The sequence below is a fragment of the Pezoporus occidentalis genome, unplaced genomic scaffold (assembly GCF_034315485.1).
Source record: "Pezoporus occidentalis ecotype Australia unplaced genomic scaffold, CSIRO_AGI_Poc_V1 ctg25, whole genome shotgun sequence".
NCBI classification, from domain to species: Eukaryota; Metazoa; Chordata; class Aves; order Psittaciformes; family Psittacidae; genus Pezoporus; species Pezoporus occidentalis.
In genome coordinates, this window is record NW_026914394.1 from 2,316,995 (window position 1) to 2,344,124 (window position 27,130).

General features: G+C 42.6%; 1 long non-coding RNA gene across 1 annotated transcript; it reads left to right on the forward strand.

Annotated features, from left to right (window-relative positions):
- The first annotated feature begins 24,207 nt into the window (after positions 1–24,207).
- On the forward strand, positions 24,208–26,733 carry LOC134165990 (uncharacterized). Its single transcript, XR_009965723.1, has 3 exons — positions 24,208–24,328; positions 24,992–25,132; positions 25,598–26,733. It is a non-coding gene; the product is annotated as an uncharacterized LOC134165990 (long non-coding RNA).
- The last annotated feature ends 397 nt before the right edge of the window (positions 26,734–27,130 follow it).

Consider the following 27,130-nt stretch of genomic DNA (forward strand, 5'->3'; position numbering starts at 1 on the left):
TAGACCTGGCCTACAAGCTTGGGTCCCGTGTTCAAGACACCCAAACCCCTGACTGTGACACCACCCTTTTAACCATTTATTAACCTGGCCAATCCTCCTAGCTTTTTTTAGGTCCTTCCCTGTACCCTAGAGAATTGATGAAAAGACCACCTGAGCTCCAGAGCCCCTAACCACCTCTCCCAGGGCTCTGTAGTCCTTCTTTACATTCTCTAGGCTGCTGCTATCTATATCCCTAGCATCCACATGTATCACTAGAAGAAGGAGGATTCAGGAATAAGAATGTGAGATGTTGGCTGAGATCCTGAACATGGGCAGCAACTGAGCAAACACTTCCCCTTGCTACTTGTCTAAACCCCTCACTGGACCCACTCCAAAGGGTGAAGGAATGCTGGTGTCACACCATGGGACACGATGGAGAGGAATCCCCAGGGAATCTCCTGTCAGCCCTGTGAGGTGTTGGCTGTATGTGAGAGAGGAGGAGGGATCCACTTAACACCCTCTAGGATCATTGTGGGTTTTGTAGCATGGTGAATGCAGAAAACTTCACAATAAGTCACTCAGATGGGATTTGATCACAAATAAAAGTTACTGCTCTGGTATGTAAAGGAGGTTTGTGAAGATGGGCGGTTACATATATAGGCATATGGTCTGACAGCTCTCTGAGAGGAGGATTTCCCCTGGAGTAGCAGGGTGCTCCAGAGCTGCTTCAGCCTGCTGCTTGACCTATACTCATGATTTGGCATGAAGGCACACTTTTATTGATGTTCAAAAGCCTTCTCCAGGTTGGTTGAGCTGAGGGATGTACTACCAAGATGCTCTTGGCTCCATATGCTGGGTGTTTGTCTGCCATTCCCCAGATAATTACTGAGCTCTTTATGTCACAGGGGTTTATTCTATCACCTCACCTTCCCTTCATACAGGAGAGTTCCCTTAAACCTGAAGGCTTGTTTTTGAGTCTCTGGCACCATTTCATAGCAGTATGGAGACTGCTGTCTAGCTTTAATGCCTCCCTCATGTCTCTTAATAGATCAAAGTTGCATTTGATCGGTGGAGCTAAAGGTGGAAGGGAGCTGAGGAGATTCACCTTATCATGTGGACATCATCTTCATGACTTTGCAGGGGCTTTGGGTTCTTGGCACCTGGGTATCTATGACAGAGTTTAGTTTCCTCAGAAGAGGAGTGCTTAGGGCTATTCTTAGTCTTCACTTCATTTAGAAGTGTCAGGGTGGAATTGAAAACATGAGCATGGAAGACACAAGAATGCCCTTCTGGCTTTGTACTTTTAGTGAAAACCATAGGGTGATGTTTTGGGAAATTCCAAAATCGTACAGTCATACAGTGAGCCTTAGAACCAGTTCTTAGGAAGCTGTAGTGATTGAAGGTATAGAAACAGCACTTACCCTTGCTCTACTGAATATCCATGTAGTTTCCAAGAAGCCAGGAGCTCCATTTGAACTCCTCCCCATGCTTCCTGGGCTTGTCTTTCCTTGAGACTGATGCAGGAAAAGGATGCTCCAGAGGTCACCAGATCATGTCATGGATAGTGAGGAACACGCAGAGTTCTACCCTGATTGCTTTGGGTTTGAGGAGTGAGGAGTTACCAGGAGAGATGGAAAGTTGTAATAACTTAGGTAGTGTATCCATTTTAATTGTAGCCTCTCCTCTTTGCCTTTCTTCCTCTTTTGTTACAATGTAGGCAAGGAATCTTTGTCATGACAATGCCTTCAATAGCTCTCCAGGGAAAGCAAGCAGATGGTTTCACACCCTTACACAGTGAATTAGGTGAGAGAGGAGTCATTAAGTGCAACCATGAGAGTTTTTCAGCTCCAGTACTCATTGAGGTGTGTGCAGAGAGCACAGAGAGTGAGTACTTGCCATGTTTAAGTGGATAGTGTTTATAGTGAAAAATATTGTGGCAACCTATCTTTTTACCTTACAGCTAATAGAAGCAGGTGGCTATGCAAAGTCCAAGCTGAAGTGCTTTTTCACTTGGGAGGCTTCAAGATACAACATTTTCTTTCTCTCCTTGATGCATGAATAAGAAGTTAGGTCTGCTTGCAACCTAGCCTAGCCTCTGCATACTTAACCCTGTTGAAAATACTGGCTGTATTTGTTCAGAATTGAGAGGAAGAAAGCAAAGCTGGTGTTATATTCAGGCTCTTCTGAGCCTCTTCTGCTGTGTCCTGCTATTTTTATTTCAAAGAAAGAGTGTTATGCCTTCAACTAATGTGAATAATAGGATTTTTAAATACTGCAGTGGCTTGTGCAGTTTATATAACAGCTCAAATAGCTTTTTCTTGAAGCAGCAGTTATTAATATTTCTGTAAATAGCTTCTTTTTTGTTCTGAAAAAAAAAGGGATGAAAAGTAAGTAAATTCATCCTGGGGAGAAGCTGCTGCTTCTGTTGCTTTATCTTAAACAGTAGCTGATCCTACTTCAGAAGTTCAGAATAAGCTGGAACAGTTGTAATGTCTTCCCTACCAGAAAGAACACATTGGAAACCTCTTATTTACGTAGGTCACATGCTGACATGGAGAGCAAGTGTAGCATTTTTTTCTTCAGGTATTTGAAAGACAAAAACTTCACTGTCTTGCCAGTGTGAATGAATATTTGCATTGTTCTTCTCTACCTTCTTACTCCGGCAGTCTTCTGAACTACCTTCTCTCTGCCAGTCTCTCCTCCCATCGAGGAACACAGGTTCATGCCCAGAAACTGAGTGAGACAGTAGCAAACGAACTCCTGCCATGCAACTGAGAGGAGTCCTTCTAAATCTGAAGGCTGATTCTCAGTTTCCTGCAGTGTGCTGGCGTCACTGAAGTCCTTGTAGACCCACCTACTTTTCTAATGCCTTCAGAGAATTCAACACTCCAGGGGTAAAAAGTCCTCTAATCTACCCCCAGATCTACTTTCTAAGCAGGGTGCTACTAGTTAAGAGTATTTGATTTTCTGCCCCACTCCAAAACCTGGCTGTGGGACAGATGGGTCTCAGGATCTCCTCATAAGAAGAGATATTAATTTCTGTTCTTCCGCAGATCTTATCTGGGCCCTCTGTTTTTTATCTTAGAAGAAAACACCAGAACAAGAAGTAACCTCCGCAGGACACCTCCAGCCTGGCTGTGGGCACCCTTCTGCTGAAAATTCTGCCTATTTAGGTGCCTGTTGAGTTTCTGGACTGCAGTTTTGGTCTTGGCACCTAAATCTTGTTTAGCTGCTTCAGCTCTGTTTTTGTCGCATTGTAACTGGTGCTGAGCCCTACAGCTAGAAGCTGGATGAAGCTAAAATTTACAATGTGAGCAAGCCACTGTCAGGGGGAACAAAGCTGTTTCTACAGTATGGCCTAGGCCAATGTCATTAAATAACAAAACCATAACTGAACAGCAGCTGCCATATTACGTGATTTGTAACAGCTCTATAGTCTCTCAGAAAGTCTCATTTCTTTCCAGTGCTCCCAGAACTTGTCTTCCTTTCCCACTTCCCTGTGCAGGGCGTCTTGTTCCATGAAGGCCTCCGTGATGTTTCCCTGCCCCACAAAGGTGTTTTAGATGCTATGGGAACTCTAAAATGTCTTTTCAACTGAATTATTCAAAACTTGTTTGGTTCTTTGTCTTCCCATCACAACATTGTTTCAAAGTGTCCCTTAGTTTTGGAATGAGCCCTAGTATTTACACACGAATTATCCCGAAAGATGCCAAATGTGTCCTCCTGCAGGATCCACTGAAAAGGGCACTGCTGGAGGATGAGGTAGCTTTTGAACAGAGAGAAATTTTATGCGGGCCCTTGGTTTCTGAAATGAAAGCTTGACCAACCTGAGGGTTCCATTCCTGGGATAGGAAGGGGAGCAACCCTTCATTTGTATAGCCCCTAATGTGAAACGTTTGCTTTCTCTAAGACAAAGCCAATGCAAAAGTCCCTGAAGATTGGTGGTAATTTTAGGTAATGGATGTGCTCGTTTCTGTGGGTTGACGGTGGCTTTTTTTTAAGGTTATTAAATGAAGAATAACATGCAAATGCATAATTACTAGCATGCTTTCTGAGGGACGCTTTTAAAAGCAAAAAATCATGTGAAGGAGTGTAAGATTTCCCCCCCCTGTGTTTTCGGGCCCTCTCACATGTTGTTACGACTTTTGTTTTCACTATGTCGAGCCATGGATAAGTTTTGCCAAGAAAAATCTACATGTTCCTGTCGATGCAGCAGTCAGAGCAAGTTTCTGGGATTTTCCTTGCTTTTGCAGAGAGATTTGGTAGCAAAGTCTATCTCTGTAGAAGGACCATGAACAGACAGCATTTCTGCATTAAACACGTATTGCTTTCAAATGAGCCACAGGAAGATGAGGCCACTGCAGGTGAGCCTATCAGCCAGACCTGCACGAAGAATGGATTTCTTTTCCCCCCAGCGGTCACAAGGAGAAATTAGCAGATGGAGAGAGAGCATTGTATTTTGTCAGACCAAATCATAGTGCACTGGGTCATTTGGTGAAAAAGGAATATAAAAATCAGCCAATTTGGGCCACTTCAATACACTTACAGGTTATTTAACTCTGAAGCTAGTGACCACAGTGTTCAAAGAATGGTATCAGAGGGTTGGAACCTGATGATCTTAAGGTCCTTTCCAACCCTAACAATTCTATGATTCTGTGATTCTATATCAGAACTAGCAGAGCAGACTTCAGACATGCTCAGATACAGAGGAAAAAGCCCAACCTGCATGGTGCTGGGGAGGGAGCAGCATTTAAGGACTAAGTTTTTCTCAAAGTTTTGAAAGCCAAACCTCATTCAAAATAAGGTGAAAGCACTCTGCCTTCTGCCTGAATATGGGAATTCAGCAAAGCCTTGGACAGCTGCTTTTGTAGCACTTCATGATAAGCTTCTTTTTGTGTTGTAAGAGGTGAAAGCAATAAAAAGCAAGCCCTAAGGGCATGTTTGGAGCTACCATTTCAGGCTCTCTGCAAACTCAAAGTGTCATTGATGCCTTGTTATTGCTACATCTATTATAGGTTTTTCCTAGTTTATATACTTCAATAGTGTTTAAACTCTATAGGATAGAGATAAGCAAATATGCGATATATGCAGCATCATAGATTATGCCTTCCTTTATCAAGAATATCTTCATAAAGTTATTAGCCTTGGATACTATTTTGACAGTCATTTATTTCTGAGCATCTGAGACTATATGAGGCTGTAAAGGAGCTCTTCTTAAAAGGCCTTTCTGTTTTCACCCATTCCTCTCACTTCCCCACACCTAGAATCATGGAGTATTTTGGGGAACACTGAATTATGTTTTTTATGTCAGGTGCTTGTGCTCCAGATCCAGCACTGCTTTTGATCTCCTTGTGACCTGGGGCTCTTCACTGCTCAGCACCTGAGTTTCCCCATTGTTGGATAACTAATAATGAAGCTCTCCCCCCACACTTGCCATCGTAGCAGCTGACTGCTGGTGCGGTGCTTAGACCTGTGGCAATGGAAATCCCTGCTGAGAGAAAAGGCTTATTTGACCAGTACAGAGCTGTGACATCTGTGTGTGGCACAGAAGCCATATGATTCATAAACGTCTAAAGGAAATTTTTCTTGGAGAGAAACTCCCAAATAATCTATTGAGCCTCTGCATTTTGTATTTGTAGTTCCACAGACTGTTCCTTGAATTTTCTGGTTTACAATTGCTCGTAAAATGAACGACATGCCTTACAGGCAGCCATCAAATGTGTTTGAATTCCACTACTTGCTCCTAGGCAGTGCTGGTGGTGCTTTTGCAAGCAGCATGAATCTATTTGCAGTGATGAGGGGATATCTCACAGGGACCAGTTGCAGCAGTACTCGCTCCCATCTCCTCTGAGAGGGCAAGGGCAAGACTTTAATATCACCCTCGGTTAGCCTGAGAAAGGCTTATGAGCCTGGGAAGGAATAAAAAGACCTTGCTGGCACTGTGGGACATGGAGGGTTCATACTGATGTGCTTTCCAAAGGGTGCTCTCTAGTGCCATGGTCCTTTCCCAGTTCTTTTACTTCAACATCAAACCAAGTTTTTTTTCTGGAGTGTTGATTCTTTATGATAGAAGCTCCTGAATGCGATACCAGAAAACAGAAACTACATCAGGGGAGTTTGCCTCCCCCACATAATTCAGGCTCATCCATATTACATGCTCAATTGCATTTTACACACAATACCACCATGAGCAACTCTTCCTCCACTTGGCCACTGTCTCTGTCCAGAAAGCCACAGCCCTGGGAACCTACTCGTTTATGCTTGACTGAGGCAGATTAAGCTCTTGTTACAAATCAGTGGCCAATCTGTTTTTCCAGCTATGTTTTCTAGGAATTTTCTTGCTCTCCCCAGTCCCAACATCCCTCAAACCTTTGCAAAATATTCCTTTTTGGCTTTTGTCAATCTCGGTTTCAGATTCCTTTTGCCGGCTAAAGGATTTCTGGGCAGGTTGACAGACATAACATCTCCTTCTTTTAAAAACAGTCCGTATACCGGAGCAATGGTCTGGGAGCTGTGTTTGTCTTAACTCAGATTGCAGAGCTATCCTTCAAGCTGGGAAGATCCCCTTCTCTCAGCTCTCTCTGAAATTAAAGACCACCTGCCTTCATCTCTGTCCAGGTCACATTAAAGTTGCTTCCCCATATGTCAGGAGTTCATTTGGGTGTATAAGAGAGCCTTGCCACAAAGAGTGGCTTTTATATAACATATTGATGTCAAAGAAGTAAAAAAGTCACAAAGAGAGAGTCTTTATAGGCCTTGAGTGACCAACTCTGTCTTTCTGTGTTACTTGATCTGAGCTAACATGTGTGTTATTTTGCAATGGCAAAAAGACTTTTGTTACTTTCTGGTCAGGTGAAAGCCTGGTAGATACTTGCATGTGATTGTGTATGAAGCATTTCATAGGAGCCTTAATGCTTTAAGCAAAATAGCTAGCACCAGGGATGGGATACCAGAGGCGCTTTCTTTCCACTTACTGTAAACCATAAATTCTACTGCTACTTTATTGTGGTGGTTGTAGTTCTTGAAAGAGCAAAAGGGGTGGGGAACCAGTTCCCAGTCAGTCTTATAAAGTACATGATTGCTTGTACTGGTACCAAGTCCAAAGTGCAATATTTCAACTATGAATGATTGGATGTTTTCCCAGATTCCCATAAAGTCATTAAATACAGTGTAAAGGGTCAACCATAAAATAACCAAAAGATCAGTGCATGCAGAACTAGAGCAGATTGTCAAAAGAGCCCTCATTTTCAAGGAGGTGAATACACACTTTCAACTGCATAGCCTTGGAGGTGGCCTTCTCTGTGACAATGGGCCTTGTAAAGCATACTCTGGTAAGGTCTCTTAAAATTTGCTGTGGCCTCTACAGATATGTCTTCTAAAGTCAACAGCCAAGAGCCAAGAGCTACTCCATCACTAGAGAACTCATCTCCTGTGGAATTTCCCTTTGGAAGTATCTTCTCTTAAGTAAGATCCAATCTCGGACCATGTCATCTAGGATAGACATGAAGAGATGATAGAATTTTCTTCCTGGTAGTTGGCACCATGCCGGTTTCTGATTTAGTATGAGAATAATGTTGGTAGCACACTGGTGTTTTATTTGTTGCTAAGTAGGGTTTACCCTAAGTCAGGGGCTTTTCAGTCTCTCATGCTCTGTGGTGAGGAGTGGCACAAGAAGCTGGGAGGGAGCAGAGACAGGACAGCTGACCCAAACTAGCCAAAGGGGTATTCCATACCATAAAGCATCAAGCTCAGTTTGGAAACTGGGAGGAGATGATTTCTCCTGGGGGACAGGCTGGGTATTGGTCAGTGGGTGATGAGCAGTTATAGTGTGCAACACTTGTATTTCTTGGGTTTTATTCCTCTGTCTCCTTTTGTTGTCCCCCATTTCATAGGTATTATTTTGAATGCTTTTGTGGCAAAGATTAATCCAAAAGAATAAGGATGATTTCCAGAGGATCTACATATGTTATTTAGGCCTCTCCATAGAAGTAACAGGGAATTGGGTTGTCACCTATGTTTACTGAACCATGCTGCAGAATTTGATAGCTCTACTAAGATGTTTCTATTAAACTGTATGACTGCTCAGCAAAGTAGTGCCTCACCACCCCAACAGGAAAGATATATCCAATCTAAACCTCCCCTGTTTAAGTTTTAACTCATTACGCCTTGTCCTGTCACTACAGTCCCTAATGAAGAGTCCCTCTTCAGCATCCCTATAGCCCCCCTTCAGATACTGGAAGGCTGCTATGAGGTCTCCACGCAGCCTTCTCTTCTCCAGGCTGAACAGCCCCAACTTCCTCAGCCTGTCTTCATACGAGAGATGCTCCAGTCCCCTGATCATCCTCGTGGCCCTCCTCTGGACTTGTTCCAACAGTTCCATGTCCTTTTTATGTTGAGGGCACCAGAACTGCACACAATACTGCAAGTGACAGCAGAGTAGAGGGGCAGGGTCACCTCCTTTGAGGTGATCGAATTTGGCTTTTGCTGTCTGCTATAGAGACAGCTCATTATAAAGCTGCAACAAGAGGCATTTCCAAATTGAAGCTGAAAATATTAGCCCATTTGTGGCACATGGAAAGCCTAAACAGCACATTTCATGCTTGTTTATGGCAGCAACAGGCATGGAAGCAGAGACAGGATGCGGGGTTGAACTTTTCAGTCCTGGGTGTGTTTAGGTAGAGGCTTTGCTTCAGTTTCTTGTGCCAAAATACAAGCAGGCCATGAATCTGAATTTTCCCCAAGTTCAAATGCTGCCGTATTCAGACTCCTCAGACCCTTGTTTATTTGGCATGTTGTGACATTTACACAGACACACAGGGACTCATTTAAGCCATCCAACTCAAATCCTCCTACAGCCACAAACACATAAAATTTGAATGCTTTTTTTTCAGATATTTTGGCTGAAATGAAGCTTTTTTTACAGTAATAAATAACAGAATAATTATTTTTACTTCCTACACAGGAACTCAAATGTTTGATTGATTTTTCTCTTTTTGGCAGAGCTGATAGGTCTGAAATAGTTTTCCCTGGCATCTCAGCAATAACGGTTTCCATTAACCCTGAAGACTCCTGATGACCTAAACTCAACTTTAGGATATTTGATTTCTCCTTCTCCCTCCTGCCCACGTGGGAATGTGAGAGGAAACAGCACAGCATAGTAGTGATTAGAGCCTAACTTTTTGCTGTCCCTGGCATCTGTGCAACAGGTCAAGGTAAATTCACATCTGCCTTTCCATAGACTTTCTACTTGACAGTTATTTTTGGTGGAATCTGAGGATTTTTGGTATTTGCCTAGGATTTCCTTACCCAACAGGAAGAGCAGAGAACTTCTGTGCAGAGCTTAAGAGAAATAAACTGATCATTGTACCTGAAAATCACAACACTTTCTGGTGCCTACAACTGAGTGCTTCCTGGAAACTCTGGACCAGCTGTGCCCACATTGTACAGAAGATTCTTCAGTGTGCAATAAGCCCTGTGCAAACCAAAGATGTTGCTCTTAGGGCCTACAGTGAGTAGCTGTATGGCTAAAAGCTTCCCAGAAACCTCAGGCTGAGTATGTGTGTCCGCACACATCTGTCTGGGAAATGCCAGGTTCCACTCACCATTGGCAAATGCTCATGTTTAATGAGAACTACTGTGCTGACAGGTCTTTGGCTGCTTCAATTACATGTGAATGGTAAAGACATTATTGTTCTCACTAGTGTGACTAGACACACATGCTTGCCTGCCCTGGCTTGTTCTAAGCCACTCAAGTTTTGGTAGCCTGTGTGGCACACATTTGTCTCATCATTCATCTGAGCTGATTCAACTACCACCATGCAAACCCTAGCCAGTTTAGTCTTTCAAGCACTGTCCAGTTTTATTGTTCATGCACCCAAAATGATACAATAATCTCCTTTAGCCTTCTGTGTATATCTATATATGGGAGAAAGAACTATAAGAGTAGACTGCTATTAACCTCATTGAAATGATTTGTGAGGAGCTCAGAAATCAGGGAGGTCCACATGGAAGAAACAGTGGGGTGAATCACTGGAGGCTTTTCCTTATGAGCACAATTGTGATGATGCGATCTTAGAACGGCAGAAAGCAACAGGAAGCAGACTAACATGCTGGGATAATGTTTGGAATATGTTTAGCGTCTCTACATTACTGACAGTGTACTCTTGGATCTGTTTGACCGTCATTCTACTAGGAAATTGTTCCAGTTTCTGTGGTCTGGAATGGTTAAGAAGCAAAGGATCTTTGTGTTGGAGAACATCACTCTTCCCACTGCACTGAAACGTACAGCAGAGTACAGTACAGTAAGTATTAAGCTAAATTATTGTTCCTCCAATGGCTGTGTTTCCGCAGCCCCATTCTGTCAGCCAACACAGTGCCTCTCCTACATTAACCTTTCCAGTCTGAACCTTTTCTTTTTAATTTTATTTTTTTTTTAACTGTAGACACCATTCACTTGTCTTCCCAAACACACTAGAAAAGTTGTATGAAGTGAGGCCAGTGTAGGCCCATGTTGCCTGGTACAAATAAGACTTGTAGATGGGGATCTTTGCAGATAAGACTAAGACACAAGGAAGTCTGGAAAATCCAATTCACTTATAGTGGTGACTTTAACTTTGTCTGGACGTAGCTATGTGAATATCAACTGCTGCAGCTTTTGTGCTTTACTGCTTCTGCAGAGAACTGGTAAAGATTACTGGAAGTTTCTGCCTTCAAAAGGCAGCCGAGTCTTTGGTAGGCTTAGATACCTTCTGGACATACCAGTTTGTCTTCAATAACCACAAGGTCCCCAGGAGACACTTAACTGTAGGCACTGTCTGCCTCTAGGTCAATGTATCTGTGTATCAATCTGTCACGGGCTTACCCATATGGTGGCTGTGAGGATAAACATGTTACCAGAGATATTTAGAAGTGGAGGGCTGGAGAAGCCTACATGATGGAGTGGCTGCTGTGTACGAGTAAGATATTGTCTCTGTGTGTGTGCATAATCTCATTCAAATTATGGAGTTAGAATCCAGCATCTGAGAATCATTTTCTCTAAGGATCATAATTGTAAATTTTAATCAAATAAATATTGAAAGACATTATATAAAACTCCCACACAGGGCCCTGCCCTGCAACCTGAAACATAAAATATACATACAGCAGATTCTGTTCACCACAAAACTATGCCAGGAATATAAAAGTATCTTTTTATACAGATTGGCTTGCATCCCATTCCGGGGTCAGAGACATGACATCCCAATAAACATTCATGGATGGCTTGGAAAGCACAGGCATCTATGAGCTGTCTTGCCTTCTCTCCCTTTTTCAGCTGAGTTGATAAACCCCTCACTCCTTCCTCATCATTCTCATCTCCTTAATTCCACAGTAATTCATACAGCAGACTTTCACCAGCTAAATCATTTGTTAAATGGTTAAGCCCTTTTTGAGGCTTTTAAAGCAGCTGGCTGTAGGACTGACTCAAAGTCTAATCTGTACCTCTCCTGAGAGAGTGCTTTTTTTCTGCCTCTTGCTTTCCTGATGACTACAGAACCCAATGAATAAAATACTTTCTAAAGTTATAGTTGCTTGCTTGCCTTCCTTCTCACAGAGGGAGCCACTATGCTGAGAAAACACCAATAAGAAAAGTCTATAAATTCAGTCTTACACATTCAGAGCATCATAAAACCATCCAAGGCGTGATTCCCACAGGCACTGTGTTCCTCTGCAGCAGTGTGAAGAACAAAGCCCCCACCATCTGAACCCTCATGCCATGTGATGTGTGCTGGCAGGCTCCTAGTAGCACCCAGAAGTAGCTTTGGCCTTTTTTGGCTTGGGAATTAATGTGAATTTCTATTCTGCACCAGGTAGTGAGCAAAGAAGAGGGACAACAGACACACCTAGTTGTCCACCCCTTTCATGATGATAGTTGGTTGGCCCTTGCACAGGCCAGGCATTAGGCAGCAAGCACCCAGTCTTTAGGCCTGCTATCTCTGTGGTAGCTGGTTGACTTTCTAAATCACAAATAGATTAAATGCATATCTGTCAAGTTTCTCCCACTTGAATACAGAAACTGAAGTCTTTGTTAATTTATCTCCAGTGTGTGGATACTGACATTTACCATGGAGAAAACAAGTTCTAAAGACTAAGCTAGCTGTAAAAGACAGATGTTCAGACTCTTCTTCTACTTAATGTCCTTATTCTAGTATAGAATATCTATATATATTCTAGAATATTTAGGGTTGGAAGGACCTTAAGATCATCAAATTCCACCCTCTTGCCATGGGCAGGGACACCTCACACTAAACCATGTCACCCAAGGCTTTGTCCAGCCTGGCCTTGAACACTGCCAGAAATGGAGCGTTCACAACTTCCCTGGGCAACCCATTCCAGTGCCTCACCACCCTAACAGGAAAGAACTTCTTCCTTATATCCAAAATTCCCCTGTTTAAGTTTTAACTCATTACCCCTTGTCCTATCACTACAGTCCCTAATGAAGAGTCTCTCCCCAGCATCCCTATAGGCCCCCTTCAGATACTGGAAGGCTGCTATGAGGTCTCCATGCAGCCTTCTCTTCTCCAGGCTGAACAGCCCCAACTTCCTCAGCCTGTCTTCATACGGGAGGTGCTCCAGTCCCCTGATCATCCTCTGGACTTGTTCCAACAGTTCCATGTCCTTTTTATGTTGAGGACACCAGAACTGCACACAATACTCCAGGTGAGGTCTCACAAGAGCAGAGTAGAGGGGCAGGATCACCTCCTTTTACCTGCTGGTCACGTTCCTTTTGATGCAGCCCAGGATACAGTTGGCTTTCTTGTTAGAGAAACCGCTCATGTTAAGTTTCTCATCCTGAATTCAATGGCTGTGGTCAGGTTTGGTTAAAGATCCATGATGTGCTTAGATCTGCCGCCTTCTGCCTTAACCATGTGCAGATATGGGCCTGTCTGTTGGAGCACCTGGGGACCGAGAGAAGATGGTCACACAAACCCAGCAGTAGCCCAGCCAGTGCAAAGCAGCTCAAAGAGTCACAGGCTTTGCGGCATACAGAGGCTGCAGATGGAGATTTATGTTCACACCGAGAATTGTAGGCTCTTTCTGTACTCTCTGCCATCTGGAGACAGAGAAATCAAATGCAACTGGCATGTGTTAAAAGCCCTCCACCCTTTTGTATGGTTTAAGCTTGCAAATTGCATTTGTTTAGCAAAGGAAAAATGTATTAATTGTTCAGCACAAATAACTGTGACTAATGGTGGTTAGTCCTGCTGTCAGGGCTACAGTTGAGTGTATTTAACTTCTGCTTGAAGCTGCCTTGTTTTATGCAAAGTTTTCAGACTTTTGCCAGCTTCAAAGCTAGCATTGCCCATCAAAAGCTCTCTGGGGTTAGCAGAAAGACCCACTGGGACATACTGCAGCAGACCTCTAGAACTTGGAGGAACTCAAGAGTTCTGAACACAAAACAGTTCCCTTCTAAACAGAAAGACCTGTGTTTCTTATCCAGCCTGTTGAGGCTGACTGCTGACTTCTGTTAGCATTGTGACCTTCAATGATGGGAGTCTTGGTCATTTCTGGATTGTAGGACACTAATGAGGCCTTTATATGCCATCTGAAGACATATGACATTTGAGGCTTAGAGGTTTCAGAACTGAAAGTCTAAGTTGTACATATTATGTTGGGATCCCCCTCATTGGCCAAACTAACCCCTTTTTCAATGCAGTGAGTTTGGAAAAGGCATTTTTTCTGTGTTGCTGGAAATGTGCATATAATAAATGCATCTGCTGAGGGATAAGGAAATGTTGGGATGTCAAATCTATCTACAGCTCCCTTTCTCATTTATTTTTTTAATCTTTCAGCTTCCATCTCTGTCTATGTCTTACAATGCATTCACCACTGCAATTGCATGGTGTGTGGCCAAGAGCACATGAATGTGTCTAAGAAATGACACATAGAAATACAATGGTATCGGCATTAATGTTTTCTGGGTATGGCTGAAAAACCCCACACAACGTAGATAGGAGAGTGCATGCATGCAACTCCTTCTCCTCCTTATATGAGATGTAAAATAAAAATCCTATATGAAAGGAATTATTTCACACAGCCTGAGAGAGTAGGATCAGTGTAGATAAAGGAAACTATAGCGACATGGAATAGCTTAATAGAGAGATCTCTTAGTGGGGAAGTCTGAAAGAAGTGGAGGACTTCTCTCTGCAGCCTTTGAAATTGAGATCATCAAAGCACTGAAGAATATTCACCAGGGCACAAGCATCTGTGATGAGAACAGAGGTGCATGGGAAGAAAGAGCTCTTTTTCTCCAACAGTCTTTGTACAGACAGAAAGGTGCATAAACACAAATTCCTTCTTTTTCTAGGAATTCCTCTATCAAGAAGTCAGATTGACTGCTGCATGTGGAATGTGATCTCATCCTGAAGCCACTGTCAGCTTCACTGTATTTTTGCTACTATGTTTATTGCTGCTCCCTTTGCTTATAGAAATGAACCGAGAGCATAGAACTGGTAAATCAGAACTGACAGCCTAGGAAGCCAAGTAGTCATATTTCAGCATCAGTCAAGTGCTTTCTCAGTAAAGAATTTGCAAAGTAACAAGTTCCATGTCTTTTTTTGGCATAATCCAGAAGGAATAAGCAAACAAAAGGAGCAGCATGTCTTCTGTCTGCTCGGCAGCAATATACACAGATTTCCTCAGTATCTCTTTCAGGAAAAGAAAGCTGCCAAGGTGGAAGAAAAATAAGACATGAAACAAATTTTGGCCTGCTTTACCAGTGTCATGGAACGTAGGATCTCTTTGCAACTGTCCTCTCAGGACTGCCTGTGAGTAACTCTCTGCTGTTCTTTCAATGAAACACCTACGAAACTTAGGCAGTGTTGTGGTCCTTGTGGGTATGCCACAGGCCTTCCTTTATTTTCTCCTCAACTTGCCTTTGCACCACATGGACTCAAACCATAAAGGCAGCAGGGCCTGAAATGATGCATCTCAAGGGTGCAGCTTCTTTGCCATGAGCAGCAAAAGCATTTTGCCAACTTTACTGCATTTTCCAGTGATATTATTAAGAAATAGCAAGTTAGGGACTGATGTGAGTCAAATCAGATCATTGGATTTCTTCAGATCTGTGTTGCTCCCACCATTTTAAATTGTGTTCCCTATACACTAAGGAATGTGCTGAGTTCAGACCTACCTGTATTTTGTCAACCACACAGTTAGCCTGGAGTCTAGTCCAGGCCTGACCAGAATCAACTGTTCTCTTTGTTTCGCCTTCATGACCATTGCTCTGTAGACTCTGCCATTCACTCATTCTGCATTTTCTCTTGCTGTAAAGGGATTAAATTAAGGGAGAAGTGATTAGAAACAGAAGGGAACTTGGCTTTAATGATCTGTACTTTGTTCACAAAATAGTTCACAAACCATTCACTGATACCTTTTCATTTGCAGACCTTTCTTGCAGGCTCTGAGTCAAATCAGTGATCCAGAAGAGCCCAGAAAAGAGACATTTCCCCCCCCCCTTAAAGCAGTGATATTGGAAAAAGATGTGGCCCTCTGCAGCTGTCATGGCCTTTGATATCCAGCTACATGTTGTTTCCATATTGCATAGTGAACTGTGAGACCAGATGATCTCCATAAATAATGCAGTCTTGTGGTTCCCTCAAGTACTGTTCCAACAGAAATTTCCAAAGGGTTGATGCACCAGGGAGCACTCATGAGCCTATGGGGACATTAGAGAGTACATTTAGAGTACTTGTGAGCATGGATGAGAGATTTCCCCACATAAAAGGCAATCTAGACATAAGCATCTAATTCTGTACAGTGCTCTGACATTTTGAAATCAACCTAGAACAGTTTGGATTGTGAAAGAGTGTAGTGCTGGGCATTGAGAGTTCTTGATGACTAGTGCTGTTAAGATGGTTCCTTTTTCTCATCTGAGGCTGTTTTGCATGTGAGATTTCATTCTCAACATGACAAATTGTGGATACTGATTATGAATATTCTTTTATGACCTCCTTCTAGGAGGTCCTTCAAACCTCTTTACAGAAAATTCCCAGGTGAAGCTTCTTTTCTACTGTAATGTCCCTGCAGCTGTAACAAAAACTTGTTAGGTATTTTTCCACTACATTAGAAAGCTGCTAAGAAGTCCCTTTCCCAACGAGCAATCAATAAGAAGTCTTCCTCCATCGAAAACATTCACAACAGGAGCAAGGAGCACGTATGACTTACTAACCTGCTTAAACAAACCACATTAACATATAGTAAGTTTCCCTTCCCCCATCAAAAATTATCACCATTGTGCCTCCTCTACCAGCAGCTATAAATTCATTTCCAATGGGCAGACTTGTCTGGTCTCCAAAAGTTCCTCTTTTCAACGACAGAATACATCATCTCTAAGCAGAGTCTTTACCAGGTGAACTGAAGGCATCCTTGAAAGACTGCTCCTTCTGAAAGGAGCTAACATGGTACACTGAATGGCCATGTTTTTAGAGAAACAGCAGAGCAGGATGTCAGGGCAGACAGCACTGGCAGAGCGGAGCAGATGGAAAGGTAAGCTGAAACAGGTCAGTTATTCACTCAGGCCCCAGCTGCAAATTGATTATACAGAAAGTTGTGTGTAAAGTATTTACAGTCCAGCCTCAAAACTCAGAATCTATTCCAAGTGGGATCGTTTACATAGTCAAATAATTACCTGTATTTTCATACTAAGATGCTTTGATTAGGTTGGCAGGGATGGTGGGTTTGGTTTTGTTTTTTTTAAACCTGCTAATTACTCTTAAACAATATCATCCTGTGAAATGTTCTTACTGAAAGATTCAGCCTAAAAGGAATGAGAATTCCCACCTAACTGGGAAGAGATTTATGTCTGAATTCAGCCTCCAGTTTTGCCTCCCACAGGCAGTTCCCAGCAAAAGAAGTGGTCGTGTCTCCTTTCTCTTTCTGAACATTAGATGCCACATGCATGTGGGTGCTTGTTAGTTATGCCTTTAATTTGATGCATGGCATGAGGGCATATGGTATCATAAAACCCACCAAACATAGAACCCAAATATTGGCTGCAAAAATCACAAAGGGCCTGGAAAGCTCAGTGAGGACAATGGTGAGAATGTGGCATCTTACTGAAGGATGGGTAGATCTTCTCAGAACAAGAACTAACATACACACTTCCTAACGTTTGTGTGTACATGCATGTGCTCAAAATAGACACTGTGTTCAAAATTGCCTTTTGTAGTCTGGTATTCACGCTGCATTTAAAGCAGCCTGGGAAGATGATAAAAGAGTGACGCATCAGATCTGTCTGTCATACCCTTTCTGTATGGTTTTGACTTTAATACTTTTCAGTCATGTTTTGGCTGATATATATATTCACGCACAGGCATATCTGTGTGTGCATACAAATATTTCTTTAAAAGGGACTCATTTCTTCTATATTTTGTTTCTGTCTAACACTATGATCTCCAGAGCCCTGGGCCATACCTTCCCATGTTTGGTTCTTAGATACAGATAAACACATTGCAGTAATTCCCCTAATTTCCCACATGCTTAGAGCCTAATTTATAATGGCTTAAAATCAGGGGAGAATGTCTTTTTCTTAGTATGGGTTTTGTTGAACTTTCAGGAGGAACTTTGCTGCCATGTGACCTGAGACACAGAAAATGTTGATACCAATAAAATCTTAGCAGAGCATGCCAAGAAAAATCAGCATCTAGTTTACCTAGGATATCCCAGAGGAAACATATTCAGTTAATACTGAAGTTTAAAATATCTTAGCCTTGGAATCTTAAAACCCCATCAGCACTTGGAAGAGGGGGGAAGAAAGAGCAACAAAAAATCCCGTAGCAGCAAGGAGGTTAAATACACACATATGCAAAATGTAGCGCAACTCAATGGATCGCTTTGAGCGGATTTTGTCTGACACGGGTTTTGCTCTTGATCTCCTCATATTTGTAGCATTGCAGGGAAAAAAAATTAATAAAACCTTCCCCTTTCTGAGAGTACCTTATAATGAAAACAAGAATATTTTGAGAAGAAAGAATAGGAAATGTTGACTGGGGTGTCCTGCTGCTTTCTAAGTAGCCCAGCTCCCAAGATTTATGTCAAAAGCAACGGAAGGTTGGAAATGAAAGAATGCCCTTGAAGTTATGCTCTGTAACTCAGCCAAGCAAGATGGCTTTTGCATTTACCTTGTCGAAACCCCAACGTGAAAAAAAAGGTCAGAGATAAAAATCTTACGCCATTACTAGAGATTTACAAATGATGTGACAAAATAAACGTGTTCCACTCATGAGCAAAGTGCTCTATTCAGTGATATAACAGCTCTCCTGCTCAAAATAGTTGGTACTTAGTTTTACATCTGCAGAGCATTGGCTTGAGTTGCTCAAGTTCAGAGAAGCATAGAATGGTTTGGGTTGGAAGGGACCTTAAAACTATCCAGTTACAACCCCCCTGCCATGATCAGGGACACCTTCCACTAGACCAGGTTGCTTAAAGCCCCATTTGTACCCTTTTGGTCTGAAGCAATCCTCATACATGGGCTCTCAATCAGGCTGGGGAGCTGGCACATTCCTGTCAGCCTACAGACACAAGGAAGCTCTTCCTTTGCTGCCGCTGGTACTCACAGATCTAATAGCATAATTCCATGTCTGAATTCAATGTGGTTCTTGGAATAATCTAGAAAACCATGTCAGGGGCAAGACATTGTCCCACACTTCCCACTGTCCCTGCCAGGGTAAGTATTTCTGAGTGTGAGAGCAGGCATTGGTAGGGTTGATGCTCTGGGATTAAACAGCCTGTAAGAGACAGCAATAGAAGTTAAGTAAGTAAAAGGGAGCAAGGCAGCTGTGTGAAGAGTGTGCTACTGCCTGAGACAAGTCTCATTTGTGTACAAGTGTGAAGATGTCCCCACTGCATATTTCACATTTTGAAACATGCCACTTTAAAGACAATGGTGTGAAAGGGCTCCCACCAGCTTCAGATGATTTTGGACTTACAGCATTGGTGTGAGTTGATTTTGGACTTGCATTGGTTTTTATTAACAACAGCAGGGTCCAAAAGTCATTGTGCTGAGGTGATAATGATTTCTTGTTATCCAATTAGTTCAGCAAACCCACTAAAACCTGGAACCAGCTCTCTTTGCTTGGGAACCCAGGCCTCCAAACGTAGATCAGGCATGTAAGGAAGCCCACATTTCAGATGCAGTATGAGGCAGGTTGTGCTAATACCTGAAATAAGAAGCACGTGATCTGAATAGATCAATAATAGGTTTGAAATCATCTATTAAGTGAAAGCTACATGCATAACATGGGTATTTTAAGCAGGCTGAAGTGTGGAGTGCATCATTCAGGCAGCCCATCCTCATCATGAGTAATCATACTCATGATTATTTTTGCTCTTTCCTAACATATCTGTTTCTCAGCCTACTTGTGTATGATAACCATACCTAGATAGTACCAACAGAAAGGGCTGCCATGCTTGTACAGACTTTTGGCAGAGTACAGGTGAGGGAACAGCACATGGTTTATACCTTTAACTTCACTTTGAGCTGTGCCATGTGTAAGAGATCACTTTGTTTTCCAAGAAGTAACTCCTGTACTGGCTTATCGCATATGTAATTGCCTACAGAATATTATATACATGTTAATGTAGGACAGTATCTAATGTACCTAATTTATATACCTAGAACTCAGCATTTCAGCTATATTGAAACTTTCATCTTCTGTTTATAGTGTAATTCAAGCCTTGAGAATAAACACTCAAGCATCCTTTGTCAGTGCAGGATGGAAGATCCCTCTGGGTGCCTGCAGACATCCTTCCCCCAACACTAAGTGTCCACCTCCTTCCTTGCATGTTCTTTTACAGTAGAAGAGCAATATGCTATAAAGATACATGTCCATTCAGGATACAGTTTGTTAAGTCTTCTTTTCCATAAAGATTTCAAAACAGGGATGGTTCTTGTTAAAAAACAAAGTAGTGGTAATGATCTTGTGGCTGGAACGTTTGTCCCAGAGGATGGCTACAGGTCTAGGGTTACCTCCAGGAAATAGCTACCACTGCAGGAAAGGTCTTTAACCAATACACATCATCATATTAAAATGAGTTTGCTGTGCTTAAGACTAGTATTAATGGCCCAGGAGTCTTGAAGGCTTCAGGTAGCTGTGGCTGCCAGATCATAGCAGAGTTCTAGATGGGAGGAAAGTATATCTCCATAGGCAAAATATTTCTGAGTTCTGTTGTGATCTAATTCCAGAATCTCAGGCAGCAAAGATGGTAGATAAGGGTTAGCCACTATTGGATTTGTAAATTCTGATGAGGAGGTGAATTACACAGTGGATTTTACTGCATATAATTTACATTGCCAAATCCCAGTTTTAGAGGATTTGAGGCTGAATGATGCTTAGCTTCACATCTTTCTTCTCAGCTAACTCTTCAGCATTTTGTGGTCTTCAGTGTCACAGATCCTAAATGCTTGTTACTTCAAACAGATTCAATCAACGTAGCTGTTTCACATGTAATATGACTTCAGTGCTTCATAAGAATAGAGAAACGAGAATGGGCTAAACACTGTCCTGAAAACATACCCAACCATGTAAAAGGCAGAGAATAGATATGAATTCCAGTTTCCTTCCTCACTTCTCCCTCTGTAATGGGCCAAGCAAAAGCCTTCAATCCAAACAGCCCTGAACTGTGAGGAAATTCAGATCCAAACTCTTAGAAGCTAGGCCATTTCTAATTATTTTTATTGCCTCATTAAATTTATTATGTTGAACCATTTCTAGTGACCTCATTAACTCTCTGCAAAGAGTTTGTCACGTACAGTCCTTAACAGATGTCTGATTTCAGGCATTGAGAAGTCAGTCATCTGGCCCTTTCCCCAGCATGCATAGACCCTTAATTCTCCAATCCTATGCTCCACTTTCTTTCAAGAAGGATTTCATTTTGACGATGCTGTATTACTGGGAAGTTTGCTGCTGTCCTGTTTGGGCCAGTTTTTATGCCTTCATCCTCTAGCTATTTTCCACATACTTCTTCTCATCTGCCTTGTTTCCTTCTGCATTAATCCAGATGGGTTGTATAACAGAATTGTGCTCTCTCCTGTGGAGAATATCTTCTGGCTTCTTAAGTCAACCAGGGTTTCCAATGCCCTGTTGGGGTTAGGCTGTAAAAAACCCTCTATTATGTGTGCAGCTGGGCTCAGAGAGATTTCACTTTGTTCTTTCTTTACCCATGATTTAAATGGCTTGGATAGCATGACTATTAAATGCTGGGGTTCTGGACCACAGCCTTGAAGGATTGTCAGAGGTATTTTGAGTCACTTTGCAGCTGAGAGCAGGATGTGGGACTGACAGGATCAACAAAGAAGGAAGGAAGCTACCATGTGAACCTGAGACTCAGCCAGGTCTCCTACAACTGGCTTGCTGGGTAGGCAACATTCAGTGCCAGACATCTGGGGATGAACTGAAGTCAAGAGTCAGTTTTGGAAGAGCATGTGGATTCTGCAGCCATTCCTGTTCCCAGATAAAGAGACTCAGACATTGCCCCATCAGGTTACATCCCGTACATTGCTGTAAGAACAGCTATGCACAGGCAGACCAATGGTTCATCCCTCTGTTCAAAGTCGGTGTACACTGAATGGTCTAAGGAGCATATGTAGGGAAATTCCCACAGAATACCCCTCAGGTTTTGGCATGATATAGTTCAGGGGACTTCCTATATTGGAGTACTTAACATTTCTTGATAGATTTGAGCTTTTTCCCCTCAAAACCCCACTTCTTGAGCTCTTGTAAACCTTTACTTTCCATAAGTTCCTGTGGCAAGCATTTCCACAGCTTAACTACATGCTTTATGGGGGTTGGAATTAGATGATCTTAAGGTCTTTTCCAATGCAAACCATTCTGAGATTTTATCAAGAGCCACCTTTTTTTCACTTTTTCAAACTTTGTCTTCAGCTTTCCAGTTCGTTCTGTTCTGTTCTTATGTTGGAAGAGAGTGCATAATCATTTTGGTTTTACCTTCTGCAGGCCAGTCATGATTTGACAGACATCTAGTCCCCTTCTCAGTCATCTCTTTTCATGTTGCTCCTGTATCAATTCGACATCTTCTGGTAGGCTGAGAACTGTAACAGGCTGGATGAAGATCAGGAAGATTCTTCTGCAGTTTCAGAGGGGAAGGAGAAACAGGAGTTGGGGAGGAACATGGACAGCAGTGATTAGATTACATGTTTTGTTGTGACGCTGGTACAGCTTCTTCCTGAAAGAATACCTAGTTTTGTAACTTAGATTTGCTACATTTCAGAAGCTGTAAGCATATAAGAAGGGGAGGACAGGAATTTACACAAACCCTCAATTTCCACATGAAACTTAACCCCATTTCTCCTATTGCCTTTCATAAAATTTATCTGTTGCGTGGTGTTAACTTGAATTACTGTAGGGATTAGAAGGTAATATGGGTCCGGTTCTTAGTTCATCTCACTTCTTTGGTTTATAGAGGTGCAGCTCTCCTGGATTTATATCTGATTTACACCAGGGCAGATGGGAGCAAAGTCAGGCCTATTGTTTTTACACTCTGCTTTTGACAGTGCTGAGAATCTTCATGCTATAAAAGTGTCCACACTGCGCCGTCTTCCATCTGCATTGCATATATTGTAACTGTCATGCTGGTTAGGAAAAGCTGATATTTTTGGCAAGCTTTCCTTCTTGTACAACTCCACATAGAGCATCACAGCATAAAAAATAGCAATGGATGGGAAAAAAATATCTGACTCATGGGAAATTCACATACTTGTTTTATCCCATGTCAGAGCGGAAGAGGAGAGTACCAATTTCTCCCCCAGTAGAAAAAAAGGTGTTATCAGATTTCAATTAGTTCTCATCCAAATGTAAGGAGTATCCTGAGGCACTGGGACACTTCAGTCACAGGAGGCTCAGATTAATTTCTTATAACTATAGTTGTCAAAAGGTTGTCTTCTGAAATGAGTAAAGAGAAGGATGAGCCTGTCTAAAGTGCAAGTCATTTCATTCTAAACACCACAGCTCAGATACAACAGATCACTGCATGTTTGGAGATATTTTGCTCTCTGGACTGACTAGATAAGGAACCCAGACATGCCATTTGACTAACTGCTTGCCCTCCAAATTTTTTCTTGGAGATAGTGTTCAGCTGAGGAGAAGACGAGGTCACAACAGACTCAGAACTGCAGCTTCCATGAGATACACCCTGGGCAGCCCAGAGTGCAGAGCTGATGGGAAGTATTTTATCCTCATTTTCCTGGCAAAAAGGTCTTCTAAACCCAACCATTTCCCAAGGAAGACTTTTGAAAGAGATGACTCCTTGCCTTCTCATGGGAAAATTTTTCACTCAGAAATTAAGAAACAGCCTCAAGAAGTTAAAAAAATATAGCAGCAAGTTGTTTGCTAATGAAGCATGCAAGTGGAAGCTGATAGATTGAAAGCTGTAATAGTCTCAGCTTCCATAGCCGAGATTTATGAGGGCCTTTTCTTTCACACTGGCACTGACTTTACCCATGCAAAATTTAGACAACCAATCTAAGCAATATTTGAGCTTCTTCCATCTTCAGTGTAGAGACACAGGCACCACTACAGAGATACTCATCTCATTGCTCTTACAACTGTTAAAATCTGAGGAATTTAGATGGCTGTAAGGGAGATAGATACAGCTAATGTATTTGCACCATTTTAATTCCACTTAAATACTTGAGTCATTCCCACCATCAGTTTAGAAAATGGTGTGAATGGATAAGCTACCCAGCACAAGCTGAGTTTCCCAGCCCCAGAAGAGGCAGAGAACAGCTCTTTATTCCCAAAGATTTTCCCACAAATGAAGAGGGTCAGGGAGAAATGGAATGAGAGGGACATAGAAATGTTCTTGATAAGATCCACTAACTACAGCTGAGAAAAGTCCTTGATTACAATACATCAACGTTACTATGTTAAGAAAACCTTCTAGTTCCAGACATGGTGTAGTCTTCGATTTCAGTGGATCAGATTTGGGTAGATTTTCATATGACAGCTAAAGGCTACACGTGAAGACATTTTCCAGCCAATTTTAAAGCCTTTGTTTCAAAAGAACAGATTCACTAGGAATATGGAGAAAGAACAGCTTCAGTTCAAATAATGAAAGTCTGGCTAGTGAGTACTGTGATGGGAAGCACCCAGGGATTTCCATAGCAGCACTGGTGCCAGTCTCCTCATGGTAGCAGTCTAGAGGCTGGGCAATGCTTCTTGGTGGCTGTAAAGTTTTACTGAGCCTGCAAACCAACCTCTGCATTTAAAGCATGCTAACATGGGGTGCAGGGAGATGGCAGGAGGGGATCTTGTCAACACATCTGTAGTATGCCCAAGGGGAGAACAGCAGTAAGGTAGGAATTTGGGAAAATACGCAGTAAGGCAGTCTGGGTTTTGCCCCAAAACACTGTGCCTGCTTCATGGTGTCAAAAGTAGAAAGAGATAAAGACAGACCTGTAGATCACTGTTGATTCTTTAAAAGGGTTTGTGTGCCATGCCACGTGCTCCCATTTTATTAGCACGCTAAGGAGGGACACGTGGGAGCTCGCGTCCTTGCAAGATGGGTTTTCAGTAAACACTGATTGCTGCCCTCTGACTGAGACTAAGAGTTTTCACCCTCAGTGACCCATAAACACATGCCCTGGGACCCTTCCCCAGGGAATTCCAAATGACTTTACCGACTGACTGAAGTGAAAAAGCAAAGAGGCCTTATGGCTTCAAAGCCTGTGAATATAATTTCTACGCACAGCAGAAAGTTCAGGCACTGTTTATCCTGCTCTGCCCAGGGCTTGCTCTTTTTGTTTTGCACTGAATTTCTTTCCTGTTAGACATTGTTCACAAAGCCGAAGTTTTCTTTGGAACGGCAAATGGGAAAGGACCACCTGGGTTAGGAATTCCTGTCTTCTGGAATTGCAGGCTGCTGTGCCAGTTTCATCTTTTTTTTTTTCTTGGAAAAGAAGAACATGGTGCTGCCTGGAATGTGTAGAAATGCTCTTCCTTTTTGCTGCTACTTGCAGATGGACCCAGAGGGTAACCTCCTTCCAGAACAAGATGTATTGTACTGCAATGGCCAAGGCCTCTTCCTATTCCTACCAGGATCAGGAGGTGGCAAAAAATAAGTTACCAGTAGATGCACCTAATCATGGCAAGGCTAGGAGGTAAGTCCTACCAAAGGCAACAGTCAGTCTGGTATTCAACCACAGACCTCTGTAATCCCAGGGAAAGAAGGTAGGTATGAGGGAGGAGGAGGATTAAATCTGTGGCACTTGTGTAACCCTACGGGCAACTCCTGGTGAGCATATGGAGAAGTAGAGAGATGCCCATGTAAGCTGCCATGGTCATGTCTGTGTCTTGTCACAGCCAAGGAGTGAGGCCACAGCACAGGCATGTCAAACACATTGTCAGAAGGCGCTGAAGTGGCTGGGTTTATTTTAATCTGGAAATGTGGCCCTCGCTGCCTTTTATGATGTGCCAGTCTAAGCTGCCTCTGGCAGCTGTGAGAATATTGGTTTTGGCAGACAGCTGCAAGGAGCAGCAGACTGGAAGGAGTCAGCAGCAAATGTGATAAAAGGGGAAAGTTGCTGACGCCAGGAGGAAAAGCACAAGGTCCTGCTGATTCCCAGAAACCCTTCAGGAGCTGTGAAGAAGAGGAGGTCTCCTCTGACACTGGGATGAACGGGCAGAAAATGACTAACCCCCTCCGTTGACTTAAGTTGAATTGCGCCACAACACACGCAAGATGTCCCACTAGCTGGAGAAGAAGTATGTTCCAAAGGAGAAGGTCAGAACTGATTGGAGATGCCAGGGAAAGATTTCTCTCCTTACCTGGCATTGGTATGAATTGATCCTCTTTAATACAAAGGTCTGTGTCCTGGCCACCAGTAAAACATAGACATTTGTGGGACCTGAAGGTGTCCAAACTAAAGGTTAAAACCATGTGTGCAATCCAGTCAGTGCTATATTAACAGGTCCAGCATTTCCCAGCACTAGAGTTTTATTGCAACCCTCCCCCATCTTACAATTACAATCCTCCTCCTCTCTGGTTTAGGGGATGGGTTTTCTTTTGCCAACTAGATAAAAAGCTCTTTGGGACCATGATTTTTTAGTGTGTTTTGTGCTCACAAGGAGGGTGGGATCTGCAAAAGATCCCAAGCTCTTGTGTCTTTTAAACAGTGATGATGATAATATAAATGTCAGAGGCATTCCCAAAGTTCCTTTTTTAACCATCTGGCTGTAACGGGAAGGCTCAGAGGTGGTCTCAGAGAGTAGATCCCTGGAAGGAGAAAAAGCTGAGATGCCAACTTGAGGGTCCAAGCTGCATTTTATTTTATCATTACAGTTTCCAGTTATATTCAGAAATGAGAGGAACTGGTTTTTCAGTCAACCTGCAGCTCAGATCACCTCAGAACAGGAGGTTTTGATGCAGCAGGTGAAGTGCACAAGGCTGCTAGCTGGAAACAAATATTCCTGGGCAGTATTGCAATGATGCAATTAAAGGGAACACAACATCCATGACGCAGGGCAGGATTCTTCAGAAAACAAATTGAAAGAGCTGAGTTGGTTGTTTGGCCTTTTCTCAAGGCCCAAGATGATTTTTTTTCAACAGAATTTATCTTTAGTATGAATATGGAAGACTTCTGTTTAAGAGAGTCATATCCAGCACAGCAAAATCCTTGGCCAAAGGACTGCTTCCCCTGTGACTGCCTGGGTTGCACTCGAGTGCCCAGCACCTGGATGGACACAGCAACCAAGTGTAGGATCTACCCATAAGCTCACTGTAGCCTGCCCTGGGCACATCAGTGCTCTGGCCTCTTTTGAGCTACAGTTATCACTTGAACTAGTTACCATGGTGAACTAGTCAATGTTTCAGCTTTATTAATAAATAAACAAAAGGCAGAATCTACTTTGCTGTCAACATGCCCTGCAGAGGAGCAAGGAAATGCAGGGATTGCTCTGCATGATCCCCTGCACAAGAACGAGACTTAAGTTTCTCCTGGATAGACCCTGATCATTTGGGTTTGACTAAATCAGTTCCACTGGAATATTTTGCCCGTAACTCTGTGTGTTCCCTTTTAATACCCAGTAGCTCAAATTTGTTTTCTATTGCATTTCCTATACCTAATCAGGGCCAGCCAAAGAGAGTGCTGGAGGGATCA